Below are 16,116 nucleotides of genomic sequence, written 5' to 3' on the forward strand. Positions count from 1 at the left end.
ACCCACGTTGCCTCTTCGGGCTGTGCCCGGCCGGGCCCCATGGGTGTAGGCCCGGCCACCAGGCGCCTGCCAACGAGCCCCACCTCCAGGCCTGGCTCCAGAAGGGGGCCCCGGTGACCCGCGTCCGGGCAAGGGAAACCTAGATCCATTTATTGTATTCATCATTGGGGTCTTTGAGCCGTGCTTTGTCTGGCCCCTCACCTCGAACCTGTTTGCCATGGGTGACCCTGCCAGGGGCATAAAGCCCCAGACAACTTAGCTTCTAGGATCATTGGGACACACAAACCCCTCCACCACGGTAAGGTGACGACTCACGGAGGGCCCCAGAAAATCCAATTCATTTTATTCTGCTTTGGACATTGAAACTGGAAAATATGACTTGCATTCAATAAGTAAAGAATTCCAATTCCAAGAAACCAAGAAACGATTAAATTCCATATTAGAGTTTGGAATTATGTTGCTTTAAAAACAAATGTAAATTTTTAAGTCAGTTTAAATATACTGTGTGTGCGGTTGTGTTTGTGAACATATATATAATTTTATTTGCTGTAATTATTTTAGGAGTATGTGACATTGGTGATCCTCGTTACTCAAATACTGTATGTAGATGTTGCTCAAAATTTATCATGCTCTCCTTCACATCAGACCTCAAAGTTCACAAAGGCTGTGGGAACTTTGATAATTGACTTAATCATTGGCCAAGAAGAGGAGCGGCTGTTACCTGCTCCAAAACGAAGTTTTTGCAGCACCCCTCCCCCCAGACATGAGTTTGTTTACATTTCATTTAGCAGAGCTGCGCAGAAGCCAGCCACAACGCTTTGCAAGAAAAAAATGAGTTAGGTACTGTATTGCAGAAGTGTCCCCAGCATATCCAATTTATTTCATTCAGCTTTGGACATTGAAACTGGAAAATATGACTTGCATTCAATAAGTAAATAATTGTTTCATCTAAATTCCATATTAGAGTTTGGAATTATGTTGCTTTAAAAACAATTGTAAAATTGTAAGTCAGTTTAAATATACTGTCTGTGCGCGGAGTATGTGACATTGGTGAGCCTAGTTACTCAAATACTGTATGTAGATGTTGCTCAAAATTTATCATGCTCGCCTTCACAGCAGACCTCAAAGTTCAAAAAGGCTATGGCAATTTTGATAATTGACTTAGTCATTGGCCATGAAGAGGAGCGGCTGTTACCTGCTCCAAAACGAAGTTTTTGCTGCACCCCTCCCCCCAGACATGAGTTTGTTTACATTTCAATTAGCAGAGCTGCGCAGAAGCCAGCCACAACGCTTTGCAAGAAAAAATGAATTAGGTACTGTATTGCAGAAGTGTCCCCAGCATATCCAATTTGTTTCATTCTGCTTTGGACATTTCAACTGGATCATTATGATTTGCATCCAATAAGTAACAACAGTAAGTATTCTTTAGTAAGAAATCATGTTTGCGTTGCTCAATCAGTCTTGATAACAGAATTTCCTTATGTGGGACATGACTACGGTACACGTCCTTTATGAACATGCAAGTGTGTTAACAAAATACATGTGTAAGAACACAAGCAGTAAAATGCAAAAATATATGCTCCAACAACACAAATAACACAAAAACGGCAGTATACAGTACAGGTATATGAACAAAATACATTATAACAAGAGTAGTCACAAAATGAGGGCTCTTTGCTCCAAAATGAGACCTATAACAGCTGGTGGCTTTTCTTTCCAATCACTCACTATCTCGAACTTGACCTCCCCTCGATCACCACCCAAGACAGCGTTGCTCAGCTGATGTTGTGCAACAAATGTCTGAAGGCATCCACGGGACCCTTCAAAGTCCTCCATGCCCATAGCGCGATGGAACTCGCCTTCTCTCTGATTAGCGCTCCAGTTAGCGCAAATTGTTTTCAAATCTCTAAATGACCTTTTCAAATCTCTAAATTACCTCGTGCCACCTTACCTCGCTGACCTCATCTGGTCTGCGGACCAGACATTATTAGAAGGACCAAGAACTAAACTGAGGCTCCGAGGGGATGGAGCCTTTTCTGTTGCTGGTCCCTCTCTCTGGAATGACCTCCCACTGAACATTCGGCAAGCCTCCTCGCTGCCCATCTTCAAAACGCGCCTCAAAACTCACTTGTATTCTTTGGCATTTGACTCACCATGACTTAGATTTGTTCTTGGTTTTGCTGTTCGGTGCTTTCTACCGTATTTATTACAGACTGCGTTACTGTTTGTTGTATATGTTAAATTGCTCCATGTAAAGCACTTTGTATGCAGCGATGGCTGTTTGAAAGTGCTCTATAAATAATGTTGAGTTGAGTTAGCATGATAGCAGGTCAAGCATTCCAGGAAACGTTCATTTACTCTACAGTCCGTCGAGCCACAAGTAACTTGCTTTGAGCATCTAATCGGATGCATTCCATGTTCCCTTCCACAGTCATTACCATTCCTTTGTTTGGATGCAACGATCGACAGAACGTAAATGTAAATGAATGGAATAGAAAGTCGTTCACGATTCCAGTAAACTCATGCTAATAGAGAGATTCTGCTGTTTTTGTGCCAAAGAGAGTAAAAAGTGGTGCAGACAGTTATTCCGCGGTATCGAACGGGACTTGCTTGAGTTTGCTCTAATTCGAGCTTCGGTATGGCTTCCAGGTTCCAGGTATCGGAACGTTCGTCCGTTGTTATGAATCGATCACTAATGTAATATCCATCCATCCATATTCCACCGCTTATCCAAGGTCGGGTAACAGGGGCAGCAGCTTTAGCAGGGAAGCCCAGACTTCCCTCTCCCCAGCCACTTCTCCTAGCTCTTCCCGGGGATTCTGAAACGTTCCCAGGCCAGCTGAGTGACACAGTCTCTCCAGCGTGTCTTGGGTTGTCCCCGGGGCCTCCTGCCGGTGGGACATGCCCGGAACACCTTTAAAACTCATTTCGGCCGCTTGTATCTGGGATCTCATTCTTTCGGTCACGACTCATTGCTCATGACAGTAGATGAGGGTTGGAACGTAGATCAACCGGTAAATTGAGAGCTTCGCCCTTTGGCTCAGCTCCTTCTTCACCACGACTGACCGATACAAAGCGCGCAGAGCAAGCAGCAGCCGCTTCACCGCTGCGCCTGTCGATCTCTCATTCCCTCCTGCCCTCACTTGCAAACAAGACCCCAAAATACTTAAACTCCTCCACTTGGGACAAGATCTCCTCCCCGACCCGGAGAGAGAACTCCACCCTTTTCCAACTGATTTTCATCCCAACCACTTCATACTCAGCTGCGAAACGCTCAAGTGAGAGTTGAAGGGCCCTGCTTGAAAGAGCCAACAGTCCCACATCATCTGCAATAAGCAGAGATGTAATACTGAGGCCACCAAAATGGACCCCCATCAACACTTACACTGCGCCTAGAAATTGCCAATGTCCGTAATGTTTATGAACAGAATCGATGACAAAGGGCAGCCTTGGCGGAGTCCAACCCTCACTGGAAACGATTCTGACTTACTGCCGGTAATGTGAACCAAATTCTGACATCTGTGGTGGAGGGACCAAAGTGCCCGCATCAGGGGACTCGGTACCTCATACTCCTGAAGCAATCATATAATGTAATATCGTACTCAAATGTGTAATGCATAGATTTTTATTCTGGGTGAGGGAATTTTCGTTTGACAGAAGTCAATAGATGGCAATACTTACTGTAATTATGTTTCATTGAACAATTATAATATTTAAGTCTGGTTTAAAAAATATGAACAGGTATATACATTTGTGTTATTACAGTTGCTGAAACATATAGATGTTGCTTGAAATTTATCATGCTCCCCTCAAAACAGACCGCAGAGTAAAATAAAAGTTAAAGGCTGAGCAATTTTAGTTTATCGTTGGCCATGAAGGGGGGAGGGGCTGTTCCCAGCTCCAAACCCTCGCAGTTGCACTGTTTGAACCTAGTTTATTCAGCTCCCCTCCCCCACACTAGTTTGAGCACGTGATCAACTAGGAGCGCGGTTCATACAGCAGCAACAAAGCTTTGCAAGAAGAGTTGAGTGTTGCAGTCGTGTCCCCAGAAAATCTAATTCGTTTTTTTCTGCTTTGGACATCGAAACTGTATAATACGAATTGCATCCAATAAGTAAATAATAATGATGTTTCATCACAATTCCATATTAGCATTTGGGAATAATGTTGCTTTCAGAACAATTACAATATTTTAAGTCGTTTTTAAAATATGTGTGTGTGTGTATATACTGTATATATATACAGTATGTATATACACACACATGTATATATGCTGTGCTCATTTTAGGAGTACATGACATTGGTGTAAACAAGAGTTCATAAAATATGTTGATATTGCTTGACATTTACTATGCCCCACTTCAAAACGGACCTCAGAGGAAAAGTGAAGGAGTTTTGGTTATGAAGGGGCGGGGCTGTTTTCACACCCCAAAACGTCACAGTTACGTTGCAGGAAACGAGTTTCTACAGCTACCCTCCCCCACATCACACTCGCTGACCATCAATTAGGAAACGCGCGCTTTGCTACCTGCACAAAAGGAAGGCGTTGAGAAGAGTGAGCGTACGAGTCAGCATCATCGAGAAAACCCCAGAAAGTGACAAATACTTCAGAATTAAAGCAGGTAAGACACTCAAGTTTTGAATATTTTCTTACAAGTTAGTTATTCTAAGTAATTCGGGCAGGCTCAAAGGTTCGTGTTATATCAGCATTAGAGTGAAACCAACTATATGAATAACTCTACTATGCTGTACCTAAGGAGTTGTCACCAAGATTCCTCTCAAACAATAAACTTTCAATAGGCCGTCAGACACACAATACAGCGCCACAGAATAGGCCGTTGGTGTGGTAAAATGAAGTTTTAACACCCCCCCCCCCCCCCCCCGCCGCCGTCGTCTTGCCGTCGTCGTCGTCGCCATTTTAGTTGAGCAGAAAATTAGTTGCAAATGACCCAGCGTCTTTCGCCGCCGCCGCCATCTTAGTTGAGCAGAGAATTAGTTGCAAATGGAACCAGTGTCTTTCCATATACAGAAAGTAACTGCAAAAAGACGATGTAAAATACCAAGCAATTTACAGATAAAGTGGGTTGAACGAAATATTATACTGTGAACCATTATCAACACAAAAGTTAAAATTAAATAATAAATGAATAAAAAACAATAATAAAGGTTAAATGTGTGGATCACCAAAACCTATGCATTTTGGGCTGAAAACCCCCCCACTTATATGAGGAGAGATGCATATTTTCTATGTTTGTTAAGCTTTCTACTATTTTATGGGGACATTTTGATGATTTTTTTTGTGGCAACATACATTGTCACTGTCATCAACCTTTGCGATTTGTAACCACACTCGCTCATCGTTTATTGATCCCAAATATCCTTATTGGCAAAGCCGAATTAGTGGTGATTGAAACTTTGACTTTTCAAACGTCAAACCAGTTATTGGCCCAGGCTTATAAAAACACACTAGTGATGCATTCTCAGCATGAATCTTAACCTTATCATACTCATATCAACTTAGTGATTAGACGTTAATCGGCAAATTAGTGGATGAATGTTGATGTTGATTTTCTGAAATATCGATTGCTGGTATTGGCAGCCTCCACGATAACCTTAAAATAATGCCAGTATCAGCCTGATACCATTATTTGGTTTCGGCACTTACCCATCTTTGCCAAGCACTGGAAATGAGTGATATAGACATTTTTAAAAATTATAAGTCGACTTTTAATTGATTACCCGGTCAGTTTCAAATGCTGTATTTGCCCATATTAAACAAAATAAGTTATTTCTATAAGGTATTTCTGTTTTGCCATGTTAATGTGTTCGATTAATATTTTATCCCACAGAACTATCTTGTCATGTAAGCCTGAATTATCAGTACTATTCTCTAACATCATTAATTGCAATGGTATTTTCTGATCTTTTTTTTTTTTTAAATAACAGATGGACAATCCCACTGAAGATGGTGATTATTCTGACTCAAGTCTTTTTGGATCAGATGAGGAATACAAACCAACTAAGACATCCTCTGAGTCGAGTGATGACGAGGAGATATTCCATCCAAAGGTAGAAAAATTGTTCTTATGATACATCCAGTGAAGACTCTACAAGTCATCAGACATATGAAGCAGAGGAGCACAGTCATGTCTGCAATTCGTAAAGAAGGTAACCCATTAACCTATGTAAAAACAAAAGATGAGCAAAGAAGATCCTTCTTTAACCATAAAAGCATTTACAAAAAGGGAAGGCAAACGAGTTTGGCACAGAAGTCATTATTGCTTCTACTGTGGCCAATCAAATTTAAAGATGGCAAGGCAATTGGAAAGGAAACATAAGGCATCACAAAATAAATTCTGTGGGGGGGTTTGTGAACACATAAAGGAACAAATTACACAATCAACTCTTGAGACGGTGCAGTCTCCTACAAAAGGAAAGATGACAGAAGTACAAACGAGCACGAAAGCAACACATTCTACCCGTATGTAATCAACTCTTTTCACGCGTAGCAAGTCTACTCCTGTAGCGTTCACACGTCCCATTTTATATCGGTGCTGCCCCGCATACTAGCATTTACTCCAGAGTAAATGTTTAAACCACCTCCTGAGCAGGGTTACATTTGCTCCGTTTTAAGCTGTTTTCAGGGGCTACACTGGTGTAACTTTGTACGTGGCAACGCTCGACATGGGGGCAGTCGGCTTTTGGGGTGGGGGGGGGGCAGAACGGATGAATGGACATGTCAAGAGTTCCATAATTTGTTCCGGTCAGTTGTCACGCAGTATGAGGAACATATATAAATTATATTTAATCCTTGTGTATTTTTAGCCGTTATAAATCAAATGTTTCTTGGGGGAAATAATGCGGCGTAAATTCACTCTAGCACCTAAAGCACTATGAAATGACATACAACAAAAATTTCTACTGTACAATATTACACGATCGATTACAGCATTGTTTTGGGTATTTTTGTATTTAGATTCATGTTCTTACCATTTCATTTATCAAATGCATTGCCCACACTGGACAATGTAATCTATCAATATAAAAGATGTTTTTCGAAACCCCTGCTATTCGCGTTCAATAGAGACCAGGCTCGTTCACTGGCTGCCACTGGAATGCACTTGAAGGGGGAAGATAATTTATGGATGATAGCTATTTTGAATCAGGAATCAGTATTTTATTTCTGCCAAATATTTGCATTGGTCTAACAAAATTTAATTATGTCGGTTGGTTCACACTGACTAGCATGAAATCATACAAGATGTTCTTGTAACATACCTTTCAAATGTTATATGTTGCCCAGTAAATCTTCTCTATTCTTAATGGAAGCACGAACTTGTATTTAATACATAATACAATGATTTGCATGTCATGTTCAACCTCTATTTACCGTATTTTCACGACTATTCGACGCATCGTACTAATGGCCGCAGTCTCATTAATGCGTGACATTTCTGTATTTTACACATACACAGGACGCATCGTACGAATAGCCGCAGTTTTACAGTGGTAAAACATACACCAGCTTAAACATACGGCATGCATGCGCGCACTCTAACACGTTAGCTTGAAGCATACGGTAGCATGCCAAGACATACAGATAAGATAAAAACAAGTTTTTAAAAAGGCAACGAAAGCAGAACTGAGTTCGGGTGTATTTTATTTAGCCATCGTACAATGTTCTCACGTTTTCGATCAATCATCACCCAGAAATCCATCAAAGTCCTCATCCTCTGTATCAGAAGCAGAGGACTGCACATCTCAGTTGTCATTGAATGCATCACATGCTAGTGTGAGTTGCTACGCATTGCCGAGCGGAAAGAAGGAGTAGCAACAGCAAAGTCAACATTTCTCTCGTGTGAAGCTTTCCCACATTTGAAAGTAAAGAACAGAGCGAAACATGGTGGCAGCGCGTGTGTGTGTAGAAAGAATTGAACAATTGTGCAAGTACCGTAATCCATCAAAAACGCCGCGTTCCCTCTCGTTGTTGCGTATTGTGGCGTAACTCGCCCAGCGCTGCCTCTCACTCTTTGTAAAGTTGTGTTTGCCATCGATCATTGTTCCCATGCTGTTCGCAACTTTACTTTGAACGTCCGGTTGATGCCAATGTCCAGCGGTTGGAGTTCTTTAGTCAAGCCTCCGGGAATAACGGCAAGCTCAGAGTTCATTTGCTTGACTTGATTTTTCACCGCTGCTGTGAGATGGTCACGCATGCCAAAAGCATAACCGGTGGCTTTAAGTTTTAACTGAGCTTCGTAGGCATGTCTCTTTGTCGAATTTATTTTCAGGGGTTCTTAGAAACCAAAACCGGAGTTGTTTTGCAACAATGCACATTGCCACACGCTATACAAGTGTTGGTACTGGCTTGAGGCGTCCACTTACACGCCCACCCTTCACCATTGGCGGACTAGCTTGTCTGTCCTCTCTCTCCCTCTCTCTCTCTCTCTCCCTCTCCATATATGTATATATACACGCCCACCCTTCTCTGATTGGCCGACTTCTTTCACAGTCACTTCCGCCTTTTCTCTTTATAAACAGCGTGTTGGCTGTCAGTCAGATTTTGGAACTCAGTGCATATAAAGGACGCTCCGCACCATAAGGCGTCCTGTCCATTTTGGAGAAAATTTAAGACTTTTAATGGCGCCTTATAGTCGTGAAAATACGGTAATTGGCTACACTACTATGTTGGAATTGATGGCTGCAACACGTTCCAAACAAGCTGGGACAAGGTTGTTTTGGATGCAGTGCTCTCTGATAGGTCGAAGGTCATGGCCTTTGAATGTTATCTGTTTTTGGCCTTGCCGCTTACATGCACTGATTGGTCCAGATTCTCTGAACCTTTTGATATTATGGACCAAAGATGACGTAATCCCTCAATTCCTTGCAATTATACGTTGTGAAACTCTGTCCTTCAACGATTCAACTTGTGGTGACCCTCACCCAATCTTTGCTTGTGAATTCAGGATAGGTACTTTTTGACCCAATCATGGCACCCACCCATTCACAGTTAGCCTGTTCACCGGTGGGATGTGACAAACAGGGGTTTGATGAGCATTTCTCAACATTATTTTTTTTGCTAGCTGTTCCATCTTTTATGGAACGCATTACAGCCATTAAATTCTAAGTTAAATATTATTGGAAAAAATTAAATGTACCAATTTGAACATTGAATGTTGTCTTGTCTTTGTAATGCTTCACTTAAATATAGGTTGGACATGATTTGCAAATCATTGTATTCTGTTTTGATTGATGAGCATAATGTCCCAATTTCACTGGAATTGGGTGACTAAATGAATGCCTTGATAGCATATTTTTGTTCAACACTGATTTAGTAAAATGTGTCACTTTGTTCTCCTTTTCATGTGGTGGTATCGACCTTTAGCCCCAAAAAGGGAAAAGCATCTCTCCAAAAGAGGGAAGACTGAATTGGATGGTAAGCTTTGGATGAGGAACTATATCTCTTTTTTCATAATTTAACCAGTTAAAATGCATGCAACGTATTTGACAATGAGTGTCAAATCAGGGATGTCCCATTTCATTGCAGATTCGAGTCCAGGCGGGGACCCTGGCGGTCCGATCCTTGGCTGCAGAAGCTAGCTCTTGGGACATGGAATGTCACCTCTCTGGCAGGGAAGGAGCCCGAGCTGGTGTGTGAGGCAGAGAATTTCCGATTGGATATAGTCGGACTTGCCTCCACACACAGCCTGGGTTCTGGTACCAGTTCTCTCGAGAGAGGTTGGACTCTCTTCCACTCTGGAGTTGCTCACGGTGAGAGGCGCAGAGCAGGTGTGGGCATACTCATTGCCCCCCGCCTCAGTGCCTGTACATTGGGGTTCACACCGGTAGACGAGAGGGTTGCCTCCCTCCGCCTTCGGGTGGGTGGACGGGTCCTGACTGTTGTTTGTGCATATGCACCAAACAGCAGCTCAGCATACCCACCCTTTTTGGAGTCCTTGGAGGGTGTGCTGGAGAGTACTCCTGCTGGGGACTCCATTGTTCTGCTGGGGGACTTCAATGCTCACGTGGGCAATGACAGTGATACCTGGAGGTGCGTGATTGGGAGGAACGGCCCCCCCGATCAAAACCCGAGTGGTGTTTTGTTATTGGACTTCTGTGCTCGTCACGGATTGTCCATAACGAACACCTTGTTCAAACATAAGGGTGTCCATATGTGCACTTGGCACCAGGACACCCTAGGCCGCAGTTCGATGATCGACTTTGTAGTTGTATCATCGGATTTGCGGCCGCATGTTCTGGACACTCGGGTGAAGAGAGGGGCGGAGCTGTCAACTGATCACCACCTGGTGGTGAGTAGGCTCCAATGGTGGGGGAAGATGCCGGTCCGTCCTGGCAGACCCAAACGTATAGTGAGGGTTTGTTGGGAGCGTCTGGCGGAATCCCCTGTCAGAAGGAGTTTCAACTCCCACCTCCGACAGAGCTTTTCCCATGTTCCGGGGGAGACGGGGGACATTGAGTCCGAGTGGACCATGTTCCGTGCCTCTATTGTTGAGGCGGCCAATCTGAGTTGTGGCCGTAAGGTGGTTGGTGCCTGTCGTGGCGGCAATCCCCGTACTCGCTGGTGGACACCAGCAGTAAGGGATGCCGTCAAGCTGAAGAAGGAGTCCTATCGAGCCTTTATGGCCTGTGGGACCCCAGAGGCAGCTGACGGGTATCGACTGGCCAAGCGGACCGCGGCTTCGGTGGTCGCCGAGGCAAAAACCAGAGCGTGGGAAGAGTTCGGTGAGGCCATGGAAGCCGACTTCCGGACGGCTTCGAGGAAATTCTGGTCCACCATCCGACGTCTCAGGAGGGGGAAGCAGTGCACCACTAACACTGTGTACAGTGGGGATGGGGCGCTGCTGACTTCGACTCGGGACGTTGTGAACCGGTGGACAGAGTACTTCGAAGACCTCCTCAACTCCACCAACACGCCTTCCTTGGAGGAAGCAGAGCCTGGGGACTCTGAGGTGGGCTCTCCTATCTCTGTGGTTGAAGTCACCGATGTGGTTAAAAAGCTCCTCGGTGGCAAGGCCCCAGGGGTGGATGAGATCCGCCCGGAGTTCCTCAAGGCTCTGGATGTTGTGGGGCTGTCCTGGTTGACACGCCTCTGCAACATCGCGTGGTCAACAGGGAGAGTGCCTCTGGATTGGCAGACCGGGGTGGTAGTCCCTCTTTTTAAAAAGGGGGACCGGAGGGTGTGTTCCAACTACAGAGGGATCACACTCCTCAGCCTCCCTGGTAAGGTCTATTCAGGGGTGCTGGAGAGGAGGGTCCGTCAGGAAGTCGAGCCTCCAATTGAGGAGGAGCAGTGTGGTTTTCGTCCCGGCCGTGGAACAGTGGATCAGCTCTACACCCTTAGCAGGGTCCTTGAGGGTATGTGGGAATTCGCCCAACCAGTCTACATGTGTTTTGTGGACTTGGAGAAGGCGTTTGACCGTGTCCCTCGGGGAGTTCTGTGGGGGGTGCTTCGTGGGTATGGGGTACCGAACCCCCTGATACGGGCTGTTCGGTCACTATACCACCGATGTCAGAGTTTGGTTCGCATTGCCAGCAGTAAGTCGGAATCGTTTCCAGTGGGGGTAGGACTCAGCCAAGGCTGCCCTTTGTCGCAGATTCTGTTCATAACCTTTATGGACAGAATTTCTAGGCGCAGCCGAAGCGTTGAGGGGGTCAGTTTTGGGGGCCTCAGTATTACATCCCTGCTTTTTGCAGATGATGTGGTGCTGTTGGCTCCTTCAAACGGGGCTCTCCAACTCTCACTGGAGCGTTTCGCAGCCGAGTGTGAAGCGGTTGGGATGGAAATCAGCACCTCCAAATCTGAAACCATGGTCCTCGGTCGGAAAAGGGTGGAGTGCCCCCTCCGGGTCGGGGAGGAGATCTTACCCCAAGTGGAGGAGTTCAAGTATCTTGGGGTCTTGTTCACGAGTGGGGGTAGGAGGGAGCGGGAGATCGACAGGCGGATCGGTGCAGCGTCTGCTGTGATGCGGACGTTGTATCGGTCTGTCGTGGTGAAGAAGGAGCTGAGCCAAAGGGCGAAGCTCTCAATTTACCGGTCGATCTACGTCCCAACCCTCACCTATGGCCACGAGCTATGGGTCGTGACCGAAAGAACGAGATCCCGGAGACAAGCGGCTGAAATGAGTTTTCTCCGCAGGGTGTCCGGGCTCTCCCTTAGAGATAAGGTGAGAAGCTCAGTCATCCGGGAGGGGCTCAGAGTCGAGCCGCTTCTCCTCCACATCGAGAGGAGCCAGATGAGGTGGCTTGGGCATCTGATTCGGATGCCTCCTGAGCGCCTCCCCGGTGAGGTGTACCGGTCATATCCCACCGGGAGGAGACCCAGGACACGCTGGAGAGACTATGTCACCCAGCTTGCCTGGGAACGACTCGGGATCCCCCGGGGAGAGCTGGAAGAAGTAGCTAGGGAGAGGGAAGTCTGGGCTTCCCTGCTAAAGCTGTTGCCCCCGCGACCCGGCCCCGGATAAGCGGTAGATGATGGATGGATGGAAAAAACCTTACACCCAAAGAGCAGGCAAAATCTAAATTGGAGAAAAAGACAAGTACTTTTATTTTTTTTACGTATAAAATCCACATTGTAAAGCTATCACAAGGTGGTCTTTGTGAGTATCATTAAATTGCAATTGTCATCATATTTAGGGTCTCCCAGAGCAAATTTGAGGAGACCATGGAATGAAGAAGAAAAGGCTGCTGTGGAAAAACACCTGGGGAGACTTATAAAAGGGTGTCAAGCAAGAACAATGCACTGACTGCAAAATGAAAGAGCCGCAGGCCTTGGGTCAAAGAACCTGTAAAGACGTAAAGAACTTCAAGAAAAGATCTGCTTCTCGAGTTCTTCATTTTTAAATTTAAATTTTCTTGCTGGAGTATTTTTTTTTCAATTCTTTTCTACTCTTCCTGAGCAGTGTTGTTAAAAATGTTCTACTTGAGGTGAGATTTAATGTTGACATGTACTTATAAAGTTTTACAATATATTTGATTTAGTTCCGTAAATTAATTGGCCAAAGCATGGGTCACTTTTATTGTAGTAGTAATTGTACAGCAATCAATCGGTTCAAGTTGTGATTGATATATAATGTATAAATGAGGAACTCTGCTTATCTTAAGTTGAAACTATCAAATTATTCATAAAACAGACTACTCACACTTTTTAAAATTAAAATACAAAATGTCTGCTGTGTAATTGCAGGTTAATAAGAGAGGAAAAACTCTGAAGGCCATACCAAAAGTTGATTTGTATGCTTAACTGCAACAAAACCAAAAAAGATAAGATATTTTAACCAAAGTCACAACAGGAGTGAGGACTTTGAATGTGCCCATTCAGAGTCCTCACTCCTGCTATGATTTCAGTTTCAAGTCTACTTTTTATTGCTCTGTTTTTTAAAGAAGTTGAAGTGGGGAAAGTAGTTGGGGTGACATCTAGTGTACAAATCTAAGACTAGTTCCTCTCTAAACCTATCAGAAAGGGTGGTCCTCACTCCCTATCTGGAGTTACCCGGACCTCACAAATATAGTCTTACAGGAATGCGTGTGTGCGTGTGTGTGTGTGTGCGCGCGCGTGTGTGTGTGTGTGTGTGTGTGTGTGTGTGCGCGTGTGTGTGTGTGTGTGTGTGTGTGTGTGTGTGTGTGTGTGTGTGTGTGTGCGGTAATGGGTAGATAGCGGGAGGTTGGTTGTTCGAAAAGTAGATCTTCGGTCCAAAAGGTTTGGGGACCCCTGATGTAATGTATCTTGTAAATATATAACTATGTGTATATGTAACACAGTTTCTTTTGTTTTTTTTATATAATTATTCATTTGGATGGGGCGGCACGGTGTTCAACTGTATCCCGCCTACTGTCCGAAGACAGATGGGATAGTCTCCAGCACCCCCAAGACCCTCGTGAGGATAAAGCGGATCAGAAAATGGCCGGATGGATGAATGGATGGATACTCATTTGTATGCCCTGTGTTTGTATTTTATTTGATTTTGCTTTGTTTGAAAACTCTGTTATCTGCAGCCAGGTCACCTTTGCGAATGAGAATCAGTTCTTAGTTGTTGTACGTGGTTAAAAAGAGGTTAAAAGAGTCCATTAAAAATAGTTTCGTCCGTCGTTCATCGTTTTTCCAATGTGACCCTACAGATTCGGAAACTCAGGCGCTTCGTATTCCATTTAAATCATGTGCAAATGCATTTTTACTGCCCTCTGTTGGTGAAAGTTATCCAATGTATTTTTACAGTCGTGCCTCAATGCAGCGTTTCCCAATTTGGGTGATCTCATCTAAACGGACAGCATGAATTTAAAAATGGCAAAGGCAGTAGTGTGCACGTAGATTCTACTTCCTACCCACATCAAAAATGCAAAAAGTCACAGAAGGCGTTGAAGCTGCCCTGCACAGAGCCTCTAATTCCCAAGGTGCAAGTGAATTCCAAGCCGAGTATTTTTTTCCTACAACCCTGTCTTCTCTTCTGACCCTTCAAAGGGGCCCAGACAAAGCCAGCATGAACAAGGAATGTGCGCGCGCGTGTGAAACTCCTACTTGTTTAACTGCTGATCAGGTCTTGCCTTATCTTTACCACCATCTGGCGAACAACTGATAGCCAACAAGAAGCGTCAAAATTGAGTGGCTCTCAAACGAGGGTGACCAGCCGTTGCGTTTCTTATGGGGCAATATAACTTTCTGCCCTTGTTCACAACGCATAATACCGCAACTTTTTTTCTCTAATAAAATATGAATTTGTAATCCTAACAATAACCTTTTTGAGACTTGGAAAATTGGCCAATGTTTTATTCCTAACACATTTAAAGGGATACATGTGGTAGTTAGGATTGATTGCCAATCTCTCTTTTTCGTTAATGGATGCTACAGCTTCTATAACTGCTTCAGACAACAAAGTGTATGCAGGAAAGTGGTTAAGAGTGCACGATTGTCTGTGGCTCATGTGTTATTTTGTATTATTTTGTCTTTTTTTTTTTTGTTAACTTTTCTTTGATGGCGGCGCGGCCACCTGCAGCGGCTCCTCTTGTTTTGTGTTGAGAGGGAAGAAATTTCATCTGTGTTGTATGTTTCACATACAGTATATTTGACAATAAAGTTTAATCCAATCCAATTGGCATTTGAATTATGAAGGGCTCCTGAGAAAAACGTCTCCCTCGTAAGGGTTCCCTCTACCTGGGAAGACTGAAACCTCTGCCTGAAATGTTTGACTTGGATACAATCATTAGCCAACATGATTAATGGTCCACTGAATTAGAGATGCATTTGCGTCTCCTTGATTAGGTCATGATACGGTCATGGTCTATGCATAGGTTATTTTTCTACAGGTCTAGCAAATCTGTATTTGGCATGTAACCACTACTTTTATATCCTAACAAAGGTTATTCAGGACTTTCGTTGATAAAAAGGTTTGCAAACCAATTGTTTCAAAGTGAAATTGGGCAAACTTCCATAGCTCATGAGGCCCCCTTGTTTCACGATGCCAATAAAGGGCATAGGGCTGTCGACACGTTACTTTGCTTGAAGACAACAAAATGAATCCAAATTTTTCAAAGTATACAGAATAAGTACCATGAATAGTGGAGTCCGTCCATCCATTTTCTAATCCGTTTATCCACACGAGGGTCGCGGGCGTGCTGCGACCTATCCCAGCTGTCTTCGGGCAGTAGGCGGAGGACACCCTGAAAAGGTTGCCAGCCAATCGCATGGCACACAGAGACAAACAACCATCTGCGCTGACACTCACACCTAGAGACAATTTAGAGTGTTCCTTTAACCTGGCATGCATTTTTTTGAAAACCTACGCATGCACGGGGAGAACGTGACCCTGCGGCTCTGCACTGTTGGGCAGACGTGCTAATCAGTCGAACAGCATGCTGCCGAGTGGAGTCCACTGTATTGCAATGTTTAGATAAGCAGGATAAATAGTTTCTAGTTAGTGACAAGTAAAGCTGTTCCATTCATCTCCGATGTCTTCAATGACACATTTCCGGTCTGGAGTGCAGCCATTTTCACTCATTGACCAATTAGAGGTTTGACAGGTGCAGTAGACTCCTGTGCAATGCAAGAGATAGAACCAAAGTGGGCCGCTACATTCCTACATCATAACTCCCGATCTATAAACG

General features: G+C 44.3%; 1 long non-coding RNA gene across 1 annotated transcript; it reads left to right on the forward strand.

Annotated features, from left to right (window-relative positions):
- The first annotated feature begins 3,231 nt into the window (after positions 1-3,231).
- LOC127596094 (uncharacterized) lies at positions 3,232-9,527 on the forward strand. The gene is made up of 3 exons (XR_007961380.1): positions 3,232-4,622; positions 5,947-6,168; positions 9,383-9,527. It is a non-coding gene; the product is annotated as an uncharacterized LOC127596094 (long non-coding RNA).
- Positions 9,528-16,116: the final 6,589 nt, after the last annotated feature.

The sequence above is a fragment of the Hippocampus zosterae genome, chromosome 2 (assembly GCF_025434085.1).
Source record: "Hippocampus zosterae strain Florida chromosome 2, ASM2543408v3, whole genome shotgun sequence".
NCBI classification, from domain to species: Eukaryota; Metazoa; Chordata; class Actinopteri; order Syngnathiformes; family Syngnathidae; genus Hippocampus; species Hippocampus zosterae.